A 16332-nucleotide genomic window follows, 5' to 3' on the forward strand; every position below is an offset into this window, starting at 1 on the left:
AACAATAACAACCAGTGTTCTATCCACTGTCCCACCCAGCCACCCAAGGTCATGACATGTCAAACCCAGGTGTTACTGATTATCTAGTCCTTGAATTTTCATTACACCAGGTTGCCTCTGCAAGTAGTACTGCCTTCCCTAGGTAATGGCAGAAGCAACCCTTCCTGACCACCAATAATAACAACTGTGAGCTATTGTTGTTATTTTTTCTCTAGATTTTCCCCCAGGATGATTATAATTGTAAGGCCCCTGAGAGCAAGAATTATATATATATATATATATATATATATATATTTATATCCTCCCCTGGGGCCTGTAACAAATATTAAACTGATAAGGGCAGCTACTTGTGAAGTGGGTAGAATACTGAGTCTAAAGTCAGGAAGACTCATCTTCCCAAGTTCAAATCTGGCCTCCAAAACTTAAGAGCTGTGTGACCCTGGGCAGGTCACTTAAACTTGTTTGCCTCAGGTTCCTCATCTGTAAAATGAGCTGAAAAAAGGAAATGACAAACCATTCCAGTCTCTTTGTCAAGAAAATCCCAAATGTGGTCATGAAGATTTGGATGTGACTGAAAAATGACTGGACAACAAGAAGGAAGAATAGATTTTTTAAAATCTGCATTTTCAAAAAAGGGTGTCAGGGACATATTGGGTGATAATTATGCATCAACATAAAACTATTCTTAAAAAGTACAGATTACACCCAAAAAAGGAATCCAGAAAACCTGGGAATAGTTCAGAGGAAAGCCAAAAAAAAAAAAAGGTTTGGGAAAACCTTTAAGGTTTCATTAACTGAAGCTATGAGGGGGCAGCTAGGTAGCTTAGTGGATTGAGAGCCAGGCCTAGAGACAGGAGATCCTGGGTTCAAATTTGACCTCAGAGGCTTTCTAGCTGTGTTCCTGGGCTTGACACTTAACTCCCATTGCCTATCTCTAGCTGCTCTTCTGTCTTAGGACTCATGATTCTAAAACAGTATATAAAGATGTTTATATACATACATACATACATACATACATATGTCCATGGAATAATCATATATATGTTTCCTTGACATGATTATTTCTGCTAGAGAGAAATTGGGTGAGAGGCGATTTAAAAAAGATATATAACAATAAATGCTCTGAAGGGCTCTTAACAGACAAAAGTAACCAGTAGTCGCCTTTTCCCATAGAGGACGGAAGCAAAGGAAATGAGTTGAAGCGAGAGGGATTTAGATGAGAGAGGAAGAGAAATTTCCAGACAATGAGGTCTGTTAAGTGCTTGAATGGGTTATTCGAGGGTGGCGCCTACTCTCACTCTCTGATCCTTATGATGTAAATAAGAGAGATTTTCATTTCTGGGAGATGACTAAGCTTCGGATTTGCCTAAAGGCTGTACCTGAGGATTTTACTACAGGAAAGGATCATCTAGCTGCAACCTCCTCATTTTACTGAAGAGGGGAACGGAAGAGAACCCCGAGAGGGGAGACGGTTTCCCCTAAATCACACCAACACTTGACTCCAGACCTCTGCCTCCCGATCCACTGTACCACAAAATATTCGATCTGGAAAGAAGTTTAGGGACGTGACGCTCTCCTTTTACAGAAAAGGAAACTGAGACTAACAGAGATGAAGTGATTCCGTTAGAGTCCCACAAGTGCTAAGCAGCCGAGGCCGGATTCAAACCTAAGTCTTTTCCTTGCTTTCCTCTCCCGGAGACGGGGTTCTGAGCGCCCGGAGGGCAGGAGCGGAGAGGCTGAGGCTGAATATTAAGCGTCTCGGTAGCTTTTGCTCTCCCATTTCCGTACCTGTTTTTTCTTTATTTGTCTATAGAGTGTGTGATTACCATCCATTCTCTCCTTTTGCATTCTCTCGGGGCTTATTCCTTATACATGATTATATACTCATCAGCTCTAACAGGACTGCCGTTTCCCGGGTGCGTGGGCCTTTAAGATGAACTGATTCGGGAGGTGGATAGCTACAGGGTTTTAGAGGTTGGAGCTTCCCCTGGGCTTGAGTCTCCATAAGCTTCTCTTGGCAACGGCGGAGCAGGAAATCATGACTGCTATTTATTAATTCCTCTGCTTCGCAGGTGCTGGATAATAGGGACAAATTAAGGAGAAGAAACCGATAAACAGACTGTTTTAACAAGTGACTATTCGCGCAAAAGCAAACCAGAGGCAGCCGGCCATGCAGCCCAGTAATTAGACCACGCGCAGCTTTCAGCTTCTAGGTTTGCTTCGCTTGTGTTTTGAAAGGGCAGAGCAACTCAGTTGCCTGAATGTCCTGGGGGAGAAAATTCCACCGGGACAGATGATTACCATGCTGTCATGGAGGAGGCGGGCCAAAGAAGCCCTGGGCGGAAAGCGATTCGCCGATTGCTCTTTAGGAGAGCCAATAGCAGATCAGATGAAGGCTCTCCCTGCCCGGCGCTGCTGGATTGTTTAATAAATGCTCAGGGCTAAATTCTATCAGTGCAAACTCCCTCGCTAGCCAGGCAGCTTCCGACGGGGCTTGAGTTTCTGGGGTGGGAGAGGTAGGGTAATGGGAATGATTATAAGGGGTTCACTCTTCTCCCGATCCCACTCCTCCATCCTTCTATTGAGTTGCAAATCCCTTGGGCGAAACACTTACCCTCAGCCCCGAGGGCTTTCGATGCAGAAGAGGAGAACGATAACATTGCTGCTTATTTTGCTGGGGTCTTCAGAGGACTGACATTCTAGGAAATGCTAGGAGGCGCCTTGAGTTTCTTAGTAACATCATTGCTGCTGCTGCTATCACTAATAATGATGAAGCTTCAATAAACGGTGAAGTCCTGGAAGCATAGGAAACTACCTAGGCATATTCTTAGGGCTGGATTCTCCCGTTGGGCACAGAAAGGATCATGTTGTAGTGGAGATGGTATAGAATTTGGAGTCAAAAGATCTGAGTTCAAATTCTAACGGCTACTTTCTACTGCTTCGACCTTAAGCAAGTCACTTTATTTCCTCCAACTCAAGTTCTTGGTCTAAAGCTAGCATGCCAGGTGATCTCCAAGATCTCCCAGTTCTGTCAGGGCTCTTAACCATTTTTATTTGTTTCGTAGATATCTTTGACAGTATGGTAGAGACTAAGCCTTTCTCAAAGTCATGTTTTTAAATAATTGAAGGAAACACTAAATTTCAGTTAGTGATCAAGGATATAGTCTACATTCACAGATCCCCAGAAATCTATCCACAAACCCCCAAAGGGTCTATGGGCCACAGGTTAAGAACCCCTTTTCTTAATGATATGATATATCTATTTTCCTGATATTCCTTGAATTTGCTGGAATGACGGTGAACCATCCTTGGCAACCTCCATATTTTCTTGTTTCTTCATCTTACTTCTAAGCTTATTCTAATCTAACAGCTTCTCTACTCATTCCCTTTTCTTTCCTTCCATTACTCTTTCCTCTCTCTCATTTCCCCCTTATATCACTTATTTCTCTTTCCTTTTGTTCCTCTTTCCATTATCCTACCAGTCTTCTCCCTCTCTCACCCCCTGTAGCAGCCCTTTTTCTTGTCTTTCTGTTCCTCTCCCTTCACCATTACTACTCTTGTGATATGCTTTATTCTTCCCTGGGATTCTCATCTCTCCCACCAATCCACACTTCCAAATGTAGTACCAGGACAGCCTAGTACCTCAATCTAGAATACTAACATTTTTGAGGCCATCGAATCCATCAAATACCTAAATAAGAATCCCTTTTATTACAACCTGGACAAGTATTCATTCAATCTGTATTTGAAGATCTTCACAATAGGTGAATCTATGAGGGCATCTAGGTGGCTCAGTGGATTGAAAGCCAGGCCTAGAAACAGGAGGTCCTAAACTTCCCAGCTGTGTGACCCTGGGCAAGTCACTTACCCCCCATTGCCTAGCCCTTACCACTCTTCTGCCTTGGAACCAATACACAGTACTGATTCCAAGATGGAAGGTAAAGGCTTAAAAACAACAACAACAAAAATGCAATAAGTGAATCTACTAACTGTTGAAGTCGCATGTATCACTTCTGGAAAGCTCTAATAGGGACTTTTTCCTTGCAACAAACACCATGCCCTGGGACATAGCACAATGCTTTGTGCAAAGAGTATATGCTTAATAAATGCTCATTGATCCATCTTGTCTTTTCTTCAGGCTAAACATTCCCAGTTCCTTCAATCAATCCTCATATTTCATTTTCTGAAGGTCTTTTACCATTTTCATCAACCTCCCTCTCAACGTTCTCTAGCTATTCAAATTACTTCCTAAAATGAGGTAACTAGAAATGAATTCAATACTTCAAATGTTCTCTGAAGGACAGTGTACAGAGGGCTTTGTACTAGCTGGTGCTGGTCCTGAATGCTTTACTTTGCCTTTCTTTTTCTTTTTAATTTTAATTTCCTTGATTATCTGAAAATATAATTTTAAATAAACATTTTCTGGCAGTTTGCAATTTGTGTTCTATTCCTCCCTCCCACCCCTGACTCCTCCCCAAGACAAGTAAAACGATATAGGCCATACATGTGTTATCACACAATACCTATTTCCATGTTTATTACATTGTGAAAGAAGACACAATGATCACACTAGAGAAAATTCATGGAGAAAATAAAGAATGGCATGTTTCAATGTGCATTCAGACTCCATCAGTTCCTTCAATGCTATGGACAGCCTCTTCCATCATGAGTCCTTTGTTGTTGCTCTGGATTGTTGATAATAGTAAGTCATTCATAGCTGATCATTGTATCCTATTATTGTTACTGTGCACAACTTTCTCTCGGTTCTGCTCACTGTGCTTTGCATCACTTTATATGTCTTTCTAGTTGTTTGTTTGTTTGTTTATTGCGATCATCTTGTTAGTCATCTCTTATGGTACAATAGAGTTCTATAACAATCATATACCACAGCTTGTTCTGTTCAGTCATTCCCCAACTGGTGGATATCCCTTCAATTTCCAGTTCTTTGCCACCACAAGAAAAGCTGCTATAAATATTTTTGTACAAGTAGGTCCCCCCCCCCCCATCTTTAATCTCTTTGGGATATAGGTCTAGTAATGTTATTTGCTGAGTTGAAGTTTGATGGTCCTTTGGGCATGGTTCCAAATTGCACTCTAGGATGGTTGTATGAGTTCATAGCTCCTCCAAGGTGTATTAGTGTACCAATTTTTCCACATCAAATATTTCATTTTCCTTTTTTTTTTACTATGCCTTTCTTAATTCAGCCTAATATATCATTAGTTGTTTTTTTTTTTAAATTGTTATCTACACCAAATCATTACCTCCCATTAAGCTGGTAGTCCAACAATAAAATTTCCAGATCCTTTTCAGATGTGTTCCCCTTCCCCATCCTGTACATGTAAAGTTTATTTTTGTAACCCAAAAGTAATCCCTATCTGATTTATTCCTTCATTTCATCTAATTAGATTAGGACCAATATTCCAGGCTGTTGAGGTATTTTTGCATCCTAATTCTTCCAACTAACATATCAACTGTCTCTCCCAATTTTGTGTCATCTGAAAATTTGATTAGCATGTCATATATGCTTTTATTTGTTATTGATAAAAATAATTGGCACAGGACCAAGCATGGATCCCTGGGGACATTAGTCTGGTACAGTGGATAGAGCACTGGCCCTGGAATAAGGAAGAGTGAGTACAAATTTAGCCTCAGACACTAACTAGCTGTGTGACCCTGGGCAAGGCACTTAATCCTTTTGGCCTTAGTTTCCTCATCTATCAAACAAGTTAAGAGAAGAAAAGAACATGAAAAGGAAATGGCAAACCACTCCCGTATCTTTGCCAAGAAAACCCCAAATGAGTCACGAAGAGTATGAAACAACTGAACAACAATGATAACAACAAAAAGCACAAATCTCTGGGACATTCCACTGGAGACCTTGAATCAGTATAATTATACTATTCTCTGGATTATATCTCTTCATCTTTTTAAAAAATATTTTTTAAAAAATTAAAATCCTTACTTTCCATCTTAGAATCAATACTGTGTATTGGGTCCAAGGCAGAAGAGTGGTAAGGGCTAGGCAATGGGGTTAAGTGAGTTGCCCAGGGTCACACAACTGGTAAGTATCTGTGGTCAGATTTGAACCTAGGACTTCCCATCTCTAGGCCTGGCTCTCAATCCACTGAGCTACCCAGCTGTCCCCCATATCTCTTCATCTTGTCCACAAGAATATCACAAGACCTTCCATTAAATGCTCTGTTAAAATCTAGGCAAGCTGTTACTTAGATGAGTTTAGGTAAACAACATATGTAAACAACATTCCCCTTATTTGTGAGCTTAGAGGCCCCATTAAGAAAGGAAGTGAGGTTAATGTAGGAGGAACTGTTCTTACCAATGCCATGCTAACTCTTGATGCAGTTCTTTCTTTTCTAGGTGCTCACTAACCATCTCTTTATTAGTTTGTCCTGGAATCCCACCAAGAATCAAAATTAAGCTCATTGGTCTATGGTTCCCAGGCTATGTTGTCTTTCCTCTTCAAAAAATCAGGACACTGTTTGTCTTTCTTCAATCACAGGATCACAAATTTAGAATTAGAAGGGACTTTAGAGGTCATCGAATCCAACCTTTCCTAATGACAGATGAGGAAACTGAGCCCAGATGGGTAAAATGTACTACCCAGAATGATTTCACTAGTGTCTGAGGTGTGATTTGACCCCCAGATCCAGAGCTCTATCCACTACACCACATTGGAATCTTGTTATACTTTCATGGTCCGAGGTCTTTCAAAGCTCACTGGCAGTGGCCATTCTTTTGCCCGTTCTTTCAGTCCCCTAGCATGTAGTTTGTCTGGGTCAAATGATCTGAACTCATTAAGGGCATTCTTTCTATCTCCTTACTTATCTTCGTTATTCTGCCTTTTGCAACTCAAGAATCACTCTGGCTGCTGAGGTAACAAGACTGTGTGTGTTATGAATTAAGTAGTATAGTCTGGGAGGGACAAGGCATCTTTCCTCATTGAGCCCAATCTAAAGTGATCCTTTCCTCCTCAGTATTTCTGTACCAATTATTGCTTATATCACACAACTGACAATTATCTTTTGCCTTGTGACACTTCTTCTAATGTTGCCTTAAATGGTTATTTTAATCTTTCATTGGTATTTGACTTTTCAAGTGGTTATGTTTTTGTAGCCCTTTGTTTGTACCAGGGATGTACACCTCCCAATTCTCTGGTTTCCATGGGGACCTTCACACTCTGGGAGGGCAGGAACAGAGGGCTGACAGGTACCCAGAACTGAAAAATGAATTGTCTTACTGAAGACTGGACTGTTGGATCCTGAAAGATTGCCCCAGGGCACACCCTAAGACACTATTGGGCCCTCCCAGTGGGGTCACTTTCCCCTATCCCTGTTTTAGGCATCACATCACATAACCTAAAACATTAGAGAAAGACCTGAAAGAACCGAGAGGAGCAGTAATGGCTCAGTTGGTTTGTTGAATGAACAGAACAGAGAAAAGAATGAGGGAGTTCCTCACTCTGAACCCTCTGAGAAATTGCTCACAAGCCAGGAAAGATAGGGCAAGACTAAAGAGTTCTATGATGGTAAGATTGAGAAAAGGGCTAGTAGGGGCAGTTGGGAACTCTCTTCTCCCAATTAGTTCCCTTGGGGAAAGATTATACAATATGTGAACTCAGCCATTAAGAAGGCAACAGCTGCTGCTGGACCTGGAGACACCAGACCCTTTACCTGAGCAGTGAGTGGGCTCCTGGGGAGTCTCAATACTATGTTCATTATTTTTCTATTGTTTATAGTAAATGTATTTTAAGCTATGATTTGTGTCACTAAAAGTGGGGCAGGAAATAAGAATCTAATAGGAAATGAAGCATAAGCTATTTCTAAGCTATATCGAGGTTGGGGAGGAGAGTTCCTGGAGTAAATTCTAGGTGGGAGCACAATGAGTCAAATTTGTTTTAAATTCATGAAATGGTCTGTGTAAATGATTCTTTTACATTTGAAAAAAAAAAACTAGTGTGAACCAATAGGAACCTGAGCCAAGTTGGAAAGAGGGGTGGGGGAACAGGGAATTATTGCAGTTAAGACAAACTCCTTAAACTACCTACCTGTAACCACAGTGTTGGTTCTTTACCTGTAGGAGGTACCCAGCCAGCCATTCTACTAGACAGCTGGAAAATACTCTTTAATTGTAATATCTTCTTTTAGATATGGAAATTAAAGCTCTCAATAAATTTTCTCTACCCAGTGAGACTATGTTCCCTGAATTCTAGGATGAAATTATATAGTTTTTCATGCCCCCAGCAGCCCAATAAAATGCCTTTCATCAACAAGGTATTCAAAGGATTTGATTAGCTATCAATTTGTTGATTCTCCTGACAATAGTTTTCTCCTCCTCCTCATCCTCCTCCTCTTTCTTCCTCTTCTTCTTCCCCTTTCCCTTCCCCTTCCCCTTCTCCTTCTCCTTCTCCTCTTCCTCCTCCTTCCCCTCTGACTTAATATCAATTCTAAGACAAAAGAGTAGCAAGAATTAAGGCAATTGGGCTTGTGACTTGCCTAGGGACACATAGCTAGGAAGTATCTGAGTCCAGTTTTGAACCCAGGTCATCCCAACTCCAGGCTTGGCACTCTATTCCTTATGCTACCTAGCTGCCCCTCTCTAGGATCTTCTGTTGTGATCCTCTAACTTTGTCCTGGTCTTCTTATGCTGTCCTACCTATCATTCACAGGATGATTTCTTGGGATTATTCCAAGGTATAGCCTGCCTCTCTGCAAGTTCTCATCCTATAAAAAAAAAAAACCATAGCATTAGGATCTGATCTTTTATGATTTAACTTTGAAAAGATGACTTTTAATTCAGAGGATCACAGATCTAAAGCTAAGAGGGATCTCAGAAGCCATTTGGTTGAAGTCCTTCATTTTACAGATGAGGAAACTGAGGCCTAGAAAGGTTGAATGATTTGAAGGTGGCATAAAACATAGGGAAGACTATTAGAGTCAGAAAATCTAAGTTAAGATCCTGGATATGCTCCTTACTACCCATGTGACTTCAGGCAAATCACTTCACCTCTCTTAGGCTAAATGACCCTAAAGTCCCTCCAAGCTTGAAATTAATTCTATGATCCTAGGGTAAATCTGATTTGGGTGATTTCCTGGGTAAGTTTTGCTCCTTGGCTGAAGAGCTCATTGGGAAGGATACAAATGTGAGCCTAAAAATGCCTTGAGGCTCATTTAGCCCATAAACTATCCCTTTCTGCCCTACAAATAGTAAGGCATTCTAGGTCAGTCCTTCCTTCCACTCTTTTAAATGCTCTTAATGAGTTCTGTAAAGCCCTTCTTAAAGATCATTTTATTATATTAAATGAAATTTATTAAATGCTGTATGAAAGGAAAAAAGTCCCTGTCCTCAAGGAGTTTATATTCTACTGATTTCACCTGCTTTAAAATACTGGAATCAGCAAACAATGATTAAGTATATATTGTGTTCAACCTTCTGCATGGAGGTGAACTGATTCTCAGAGGCTGCCAAGAGAAGATAAGAAAAGGCAGTCCCAACCAGTCATAGAGAACAATCCCCACTCCCCCAGATTCAGAGAGGTGCATCAGGAGAAGGCTGACCAGCAGGTGATGATTTGGGCAGGACACTGCAACTCGTGAAGACCATGGAGCTGTGTAGATAGAAGGTGCCCCCATACTAAGGAGATCCCAGCCCTTGAGTTGAGTCTGGGACTCTTTAAGGCAGAAGTGAGGATGAAAAAAAGCACAACCAGGGCAAAAGTGTAGGGAGGAGAGAACCAATAAGATCACCAATCAGCCTAATATGCAGGAGGAGGGATAATGGGGGACACCTGGGGACAAGAGGGTGAAGGGATTTAAAAGGCAAGCAAAGGGATATTTTATCCCAAAGGCAATAGGGGATGGATTTGAGAACTCTGTGGAACTCCTTTCATTGAGGCAGATTGCCATCTGTCTAAAACTGGTCTTAAGAGGCTATCTTAAGGGCAGCTAGGCAGCATAGTGGATGGAGACCCAGGCCTGAGCCAGTGGGACTTGGGTTCGAATATGGCCTCAGATATTTTCTAGCTGTGTGACCCTGGGCAAGTCACTTAACCTCCATTGCTTAGCCCTTACTGCTCTTCTGCCTTGGAACCTATACACAGTGTTGATTCTAAGACAGAAGGTAAGGATTAAAAAAAAAAAAAACCAACAAAACCTGATACTAAGAAACTGAGGGTTTTTAAAAGATGGAGCTGCTTAAAGAGTGACTTGTTCAGGGTCCCACAAGTGATCTTGATAGAGGTATCAAGGAGCAAGATTCACACCCAGGACCTTTGGACTTCAAATCTAGTGCTCCATCTATCTGCAATGTCAATGTATCTCTACTCTTTCACATACCAGTGGCTTTAGAATTATCTGTTGCCCTAAATAAGGAAGGAATGCAACATTGTTAATGTATTACTATGTGCCAGAAGTGTACGGGGTGTTCAGGAAAGATTGGCACCTCTGGTGTGAGGGCTTGCTGAGCCCTTTTCAGGGCTGCCCATCCACCTTTGGTATCTGCCTCTCTCCCAACTCTCACTTGTGACTCCAAGAAGCTGTAGTGTGCCCAGCAGCCATGCCTGGGTGAAACCATCTCAGTAGATGGGATAAACCAGATTGAAGGTAACAGATAGTCCTCAAGAGCTGTTGGTGAATTAGGGGAGTATCTATGCCAAGCAGGAGGAGACTCTTCTCAGTGGAAGGGGCAAATGAGAACAAATCTGGAAATGTGTTCCAAATACCTCAAAGGCAACAAGTAGTTGCTGGGGAGCGCTTAGTGCTTGGCTAGACATCAAAGAAGCCCTGGCCATCACCAATCATCTTAACTTTAGTCCTGCCACTGGACTTCAGTGACTGGATATTTTATCATTTGATTCTTGCAACAACCCTGGGAGGTAGGTGCTATTATTATTTCTATGTTTTCACTGAGGTAATGAAGGCAGTTAGAGATAAAGTAACTAGTAACTGTCCGAAGCTAGATCTGAACTCAAGTCTTCTGGCCAGTGGATATAGCACCCAGTCTAGAGTCAGGAAGAGTCGTCTTCTTCTTCTTTTTTTTAATTTATTAATTTTTAGCTTTTAAAATTTTTTATTTAATTTATTAATTTAGAATATTTTCCCATGGTTACATGATTCATGTTCTTTCCCTCTCCTCCTCCCATTCCTCCTCCCATAGCCAACTCATAATTCCACTGGGTTTTACATGTGTCATTGATCAATTCCTATTTCTATATTATTAATATTTGCATTAGGGTGATCATTTAGAGACTCATCTTCTTGAGTTCAAATCTGGGCTCAGTTACTCACTGTGTGACCATGGGCACGCCATTTAACCTTGGTTACCTCAGTTTCCTCATCTGTCAAATGAGCCGGAGAAGGAAATGGCAAACCACTCCAGTATCTTTGCCAAGAAAACCTCAAATGGGGTCACAGAGAGTCAGACATAACTGAAAAAACAATCTGAAGAAGTCCGACTCTCCAGGCTGGAGTGCTGAACAGCACCCGGCTTTGTGTTCATTCAGCTGCTACAGCTGCCACCCAAAGACCAGTGTTTATAAGGTTGCCGTCATGGTTTGGGTTAGTTTTCTCAGCCATGCCTGTGGCCCCAGGCCAGAGCTAGATGACTGGCATTGTTGGCCATCATAATGGATGGATGAATAGTGGGTTTGATTGACTGTGCAGCAATCAACCCTTAGCGGGGATGGAATTGCTGAAATGACCATGCCCAGGCCAATATGGCCACAGAATCTAGATAGAGCAATCACTGTGAATAGCAACACCTTCCAACACAAAGGACGAGGAGTAGAGGCTGGTGATAGAGAAGCCCAATTTTCCATGGGTCAGAGCCCAGGCTAACATAAACCTTCAGAGGGAAGCTCTGCGTAGGATTATTCTCTTTTGTCGGAGGAGTGGGGAGAAGGAAGAATTGGACAGATTGTTTCAGTGTGAGGGATTAAAGAGTTCTCAATGGCACAGCAAAAATCTCGTGCTATTGAAACTCGGAGATGATAAGCCTTTAAAAGTTTATAACGCTGGGGTATTTAGAAGATTTTGTCACTGATCTTCAGCAAGTCACTTAACCTTGTTACCCTGCAGGCTAAGTCTACACAGTCGAAACATCTGGATGGGGAAGGGAAAAAACCCCTCCCCAACGAGCATGTGCAAACAATCAGCCTGCCAGTTTTCTGGATGTTTTGTCTTCGTGATAGCCAACATCTGGAGATTTAAAAATCTCTGAAGTAGGGCTTGGAATTTCCACTTTCCAACCAAGTTATCCACTTCTCATTAGTTTAGAAATCAAACACTGAGAAACATGTCTCGTCTCTCATATTACATATAGTCTACTTATTTTTTAAAACATTTATGGATATGTAAAACCTATATGAGATTGCTCACCATCTGCAGAGTAGCGGAGGGAGGAAGGGAGAGACTTCAAGACTCAAAATTCTTTATAAAATATTGGAAATTGCTTTTACATGTAATTGGAGGTTGGGGAATAATTTTTTTAAACCCTTACCTTCCACCTTAGAATTAATACTGTGTATTGGGTCCAAGGCAGAAGAGTGGTAAGGGCTAGGCAATGAGGGTTTAAGTGACTTGCCCAGGGTCACACAGCTAAGAAGTGTCTGTGGCCAGATTTGAACCTAGGACCTCCCATCTCTAGACCTGGCTCTCAATCCACTGAGCCACCCAGCTGTCCCCAGGAATAAATAAAATTTAAAAAAGAAAAAAAATCTATTTTGTTCTTCTTGGCTATTTAAAAAAATTGTGTTTATATATAAATATATAATTTTATTTATTATTTATTTTATTATGTATTATTTATATTTATATATTTGTAACTTAATTATTAATTTGATTTATATATTTATAAATTTATATATAAGTATCAAAATAAATGTGCCATTTCCTGGATAAAGAAGATGATTACATGCTGTGTAGATATAAATTGAACTGGAAAAATACAACCAAATCCTATAATTATATGAGATTGAATAAAAAATGTTGGAGGGGTTTGCGTGTGGGTGGGTTTGAATACTGGTGCTGGACTCTGACAAAGTGTTGAAAGGACCCAGTGAAAGTTAATGGTCTCCAATCTTCCTGTAGGAAAGAGCTGTAGCTACACTTAACCATCAGAGTGGTGACAGCAGATTTGGAGTTTAGTTTGGTTTTACTAAGCCTGTCATTCAACCAGCAAGGGGCTGTTCCCAGGCTGAGGCTGAGATGGAGTCCCATCGGGAGAGGGTGGCACAGAGAAGCAGATGATGAACTGGGCATCTTGAGAACTGGGTTTCAGGCTCATTTCTATCCTGACTTTTCTGTAGGACTGGGAGTAAGTTCTCTAGGGTTCATTGTTTTGGTCTGTCAAGTGAGGATTATAGATTTTTAAAATGGAAGGGTTTTTAGAGATGGTAGAGAGTCTAATTCCATTTGGAAGGCAGAGTGGTATAGCGGTGAAAGCATTGAATTTGAAGTCAAGAAGACTTAGGTTCAAACTTTGGACAAAGTCTTTATCAAATTTCCTAATGATGCAAAGCTGGGAAGGACAACAAGGATCTGAAAAGGTCTTGCCAGTCTTGAATATTGAACAGAATCCGATCAGATGAAATGTAATAGGAATAAATATAAAATTTTACACTTGAGTTCCAAGAAAAAAAATCCATAAATGCAACATAGGCAAGACTGGTTATGTTGCAGTTCATGTGGAGTATAGGAAAAGAATCTCAGGGTTTTAGTGGACCACACGTTTCATTGATATGAACTAGTGAGTTGATATGGCAGTCATGAAAGGTCACCTGACCTGAGATTGCATTAAGAAAGGGGTGGCACTAAGAAATAAAAAAATAGTCCTAGGGACAGCTATGTGGCTCAGTGGGTTGAGAACTAAGCCCAGAGATGGAAGGTTCCAGGTTCAAATATGGCCCCAGAAACTTCCTAGCTGTGTGACCCTGAGCGAGTCCAAACCCCCATTGCCCAGGCCTTACTGTTCTTCTGCTTTGGATCTAATATACAGTATTGATTATAACATTTAAGGTCAGGGTTTAAAAACAAAAGTCGTACTGAAGTCCTCTGCTCTGGTCATATGTCTTCCCTTTTGGGGTATTGTGTTCAATTCTGGGCACCAAAAGCATTTAAGTGCCTTCTACGTGCCTTACTGTACAACTATTATCTTTTACTATAACCCTGGGAGCTAGATGCTATCATTATCCCCATTTTCCAGATGAGGAGACTGAGGTAAACAGAGGACAATTGACTTGCCCAGAGTCACACAGCTAGAAAGTATCTGAAATTGTATCTGAACCCAGGTCTTCCTGACTACAATGCTCGATATAATGTGCTCCTTAGCTGCTCTGATAGACTGTAGTGTCAAAATTAAGCCAGCAAGGGCAGCATTCATTTCTCAGATTCATTCTACTCAAAGACCTGATGAAAGAATTATAGATGTTTAGATTGGAACTGAAAGTAGTTAGGTGGCACAATGTGTAGAATGCAAGACCTAGAGTCAGGAAGATTCATCTTCCCAAGTTCAAATCCAACTTCAGACACTTACTAGCTTTGTAACCCTGGTTGAGTAACTTAACTCTATTTGCCTCAGTTTCCTAATCTGCAAAATATGCTGAAGAAGGAAATGGCCAACTAATCCAGTATTTTTGTCAAGAAAACTCCAAATAGGTTCATGAAGAGTCACATTTAACTAAACAACAACCAATAGCGGCTAAATGACTTCCCCACAGTCACACAGCTAGTAACTGAAGGTCTAGAACTCAAATCTATTGTGCTACCTGCCTGCCTCCAAGATATTGTCAGGGAGGTGAGCTCTTTGGAGTGCAGAGAATTGCAACTTCCATGCTCTACAAGGTCCCCAATTCTTGGAACTCAGCTGAGAGCTATTCACCACTGAAGGGAAATTTCATGAGAACTCTGGAAAGGGAGGAAATTCCTTTCCTCCAACTAAGAGCTATGAGTTAGCCCTCTGCCAGGCATGCCCTCCCTGGACCCTGTATATACTTGTGGGAAAGAGACTTTGGGGGGTCCTTTTTGTACCCATTCTTTTTTAACAACAGTACCTACGTATTGGTTTTGGAAAGTTAATTAAATTAGGCTGGCTGATAATCAATGGGGAACAAACTAGGTTGTGGTTTCTGAAGGACAATATTAAAAAATCGACCTCAACTCTTCAGTTATTCCTTTTGAACCCTAAAAAGCAATACGTCGTCCTCTGAGGACTCAACCTACTAGTCCATTGAGGGTTACAGAAGTAACTCTGTGTGTGTGTGTGTGTGTGTGTGTGTGTGTGTGTGTGTGTGTGTGTATACTACATGTAAACACTTTGCAGTCTTCAGGGTGCACCCAAATATCAGTTATTATTTGATGGATGAAGAATCCACAAATCAGGTTAATTAAATGACACGTTGATAGAACCAGCATTTAAGAGAGAAAGCAACTAGACAGAGCACCAATACAAAGTTGGGTCTGGAGTCAGGAAGATCTGAGTTCAAATCCAGCCTCAGATACTTCCTAGTTGTGTGACTCTGGGGAAGTTACCCTCTGTTTGTCTCAATTTCCTTATCTGGAAAATGGGGATAATAATAGCACCTACCTCACAGGACTGATGTGAGGATTGAATGAAATAATATTTCTTAAAGTGCCTGGCATATAATAAGAGCTATATAAGTATTAATTATAATTATTAGGCTTGAATTATGGGATAAAAGGGTGGAAAAAAGCATTCCTAAGGACTTCTGGGGGGATTTTTTTGTTGCTGATGGACTGACTGATGCTGGATGAGAGGGAAGGAAGTGGTAGGAAAGGAAAGAAGCAGTTGTCTCTGGCAGAGAAAGTTTGTTGCAGGATCATGTAGGCAAAACCTTTGAAATTTCCCATCATGGTTAAAAGTCTCCCCAATCTCACACACACACACACACACCCAGTTACAGCTCGGCTCATTCCAAACCTTATTTCAACTTCAAGGAGATTTGATTTCTTTGGCAAGGCTATTAATGCTAGCCATGCAGATTGCAAGACCCTCCCCACCCTAGTAGACAGTTTCAGAAATTGCTGTGGCCCCAACCAAATCATCCCCTGGAGATGAGCCTTCCAGATCTAGCCTCTTGAAATTCGGAAGAGCACACAAAGCTTTCTTTGAAAAGAATCACCCCCCAAATAAATACTGAGAAAAGATTGGGGGAAGGGGAATCGCTATTTCTCTCATCCATCCTTCTCCTCGTCTAATGTGTCTAATATTCATGGAATCTTTTTTCAAAGTACTTTCAGGTCGATTGCCTCATTTACAGGGGTAAGGGCCACAGAAATGGGTGCAGTGAAATTAAGGCATAAA

The sequence above is a fragment of the Monodelphis domestica genome, chromosome 2 (genome assembly GCF_027887165.1).
Source record: "Monodelphis domestica isolate mMonDom1 chromosome 2, mMonDom1.pri, whole genome shotgun sequence".
Classification (NCBI taxonomy): domain Eukaryota; kingdom Metazoa; phylum Chordata; class Mammalia; order Didelphimorphia; family Didelphidae; genus Monodelphis; species Monodelphis domestica.